The sequence below is a fragment of the Oncorhynchus mykiss genome, chromosome 11, assembly GCF_013265735.2.
Source record: "Oncorhynchus mykiss isolate Arlee chromosome 11, USDA_OmykA_1.1, whole genome shotgun sequence".
Taxonomy (NCBI): Eukaryota; Metazoa; Chordata; class Actinopteri; order Salmoniformes; family Salmonidae; genus Oncorhynchus; species Oncorhynchus mykiss.
Genome location: NC_048575.1, coordinates 54,629,431 through 54,631,852, shown reverse-complemented (window position 1 = coordinate 54,631,852; position 2,422 = coordinate 54,629,431). Strand labels below are relative to the sequence as shown.

General features: G+C 37.7%; 1 long non-coding RNA gene across 1 annotated transcript; it reads right to left on the bottom strand.

The window, feature by feature from the left end:
* Positions 1-357: 357 nt before the first annotated feature.
* LOC110536632 lies at positions 358-2,149 on the bottom strand. The gene is made up of 2 exons (XR_002475495.2): positions 1,986-2,149; positions 358-1,471 (listed from the first exon to the last, which is right to left on the bottom strand). It is a non-coding gene; the product is annotated as an uncharacterized LOC110536632 (long non-coding RNA).
* Between the last annotated feature and the right edge of the window lie 273 nt (positions 2,150-2,422).

The following is a 2,422-nucleotide window of genomic DNA, read 5'->3' as shown; positions in this document are numbered from 1 at the left end:
GTGGTGAATTCAAATACTTCCCATTCAAGCTTTTGGACTTTTCTGCACACTCAAAAAAATTATAGTTCAAAAAGTATCAAAACTATCAAAAAGCTGTATACAAGTACACTCTTCCAGACCGGTCTGCATGTTAGAATGGTGTTTCAATCTTAAGCGGTTGAAGACTAGTGGCCAGAATCCTTCCCATTTCAATCTATGGCACCTGAAATGCATTGGGATTTATGCAAACATGGTAGTAATGTGAAGTCTATCTAAAAGTTTTTTTCTAGTAACAGTACCAGCCTGCATGTTTTAAAGTTGTTTTGGTGTTGGTAGCTTTAAGGTTTCAGGAGCAGTGGTGAATCAAAATACTACCCATTCAAGCCTATGGAGCTTTAATGCACATTTAAAATGGTTATATTTCAAAAATGTAAATGGTATTAAAAAAAAGCTGTATACAAGCACAGAGGGAGACCACAGTATCAATTCTTCCGACAACCACAGATGATTGGCTACCCCTAGCTGCATGATAACTGTGCCCAAAACGACTTAATTTATCACCCCTGTACATTTTTGTGCAGTATTTGGCTGCTCTAACAAGGCAGGAAAGACAACAGGCAAAAAATATTTTTACTGATTACCCACAATCATGAAACACCAAGGAAATAATTAAGACTCAAGAACCTTTTTACCCGTCAAGACCAGAACCCAGACAGCTGTCAGTACGTCTACTCCCAACAATTCAATTACTCGTAAATCTGATCGATTTCAGGTTTAGCTGTTATGCTAACCAGGTGTTAACAATAAGACTAAAGTTGGCCAACATTAGCTAGCGAGATAACTTGTAGTCTATCTTTTAGCTTGCGTCTCTCTCATGAAGTAGGCGGTGCATAATTTTTTCACTGTAGAAATGCACCGTTATAATAAAAGCATTGCAAGAATCTAACATCACATTTTGTAAGCCAACTATTCCTAATGTGATGAGTAGATTGAATAGTGATATCATTTATTAGGCTATTAATAATCTAATCACTGTGTCTGAGCGAGTAGAGGCATAGGCCTATAGGCTCTATCAGAGACATTTCTTTTCTCTCCTTTGCACAGGAAAAATGTGGTCTTTGATAAACACATTGCATGCAATTCCACTACTCTTTACATGACCAAAGACATTAGCAGAATATTGTTTTAATATGACAGATCAAGGGATAGCCTAGGCCTACTCTGCTAACACTGACAAACAGATCAATAAAAAAAACGACATTGTCTTGAATGCAACCATCTATTCTAGGCCTACAAAAAGGGGATATGTCCATCTATCCTAGAGGAGGACATTATTGTCCCAAAAATTTCCAGTGGTACTGTATTTTTGTTTACAACATTTGCTAACATAGGTATACATATAACCAATGGTATACACGGATGTACTCTTATTCTCTTGTGACATTCATTGGGACCTCTTCATCTGCAGACAGTAATTTGCAGCTCTCTGTATCTGAGAACAGAAAGCATCACAAATAAACATGCTTCATTATACTTAAATTAGACAGCACTGAATATTATGTTGCTATATCTCTCGGTCCTCAGTTTTTCTTCCTAGGGACCGGAATTGGAGAATCGTTTCATAATGTCCTCCCACAAAGTACCTGCGCTATTCAGAGTAGCCTACTATCCTTTCTCTGACAGCTGGCGCTGCTAACATTAATCCTTTCACCCTCTTCCATGGCTGTTAGCTAGCTAACTACCTAGCTTCAAATGCATTTCGAGTTTGTGTTTTTACATTTACAATGATAAATACATCAAGATAGCTAACTAGCTAAAATTAAGTTAGCTATCTAGTGATATTTAATTAACTTAGGTAGCTTATACAGTATGTGAAGTTATCTAGCTAGCTAACATTACACTAGCAGGTCATTTGAGTTAGCCTGCACAGTAAGTTCCTGTAGAATGCTAGCTAGCTAATATTACATTGTAAAAAATAAAACAATAATAAACATATATTTACTTACTTGAATAGGTTCTCCCACTGCCTCCATTTTCTGGGTCCTTGGAAAAACAAAATAATGGGCAATCGTCTCGATGTTTCTGTCATGACTTCTGCCCGAAGTCAATGCCTCTCCTTGTTCGGGTGGTGCTCGGCGGTCGACGTCACATTGATCTATGTTTCATTTTCCATTGGTTTTGTCTTGTCTTCCTACACACCTGGTTCCCATCCCATTCATTAATTGTTGTGTATTTAACCCTCTGTTTTCCCTCATGTCCTTGTCAGATATTGTTTATTGTTATGCTCGTGATTTATGGATTGGTGGGCGATGGGTTCTTGTACCCACGTTTAGTTTATTATATACTTTGGTTTTGGAGTTTGTTTTACGTTATTAAACTACTCCATTATACCAAGTTTGATTCTCCTGTGCCTGACTTCCCTGCCACCTACACACACGACATG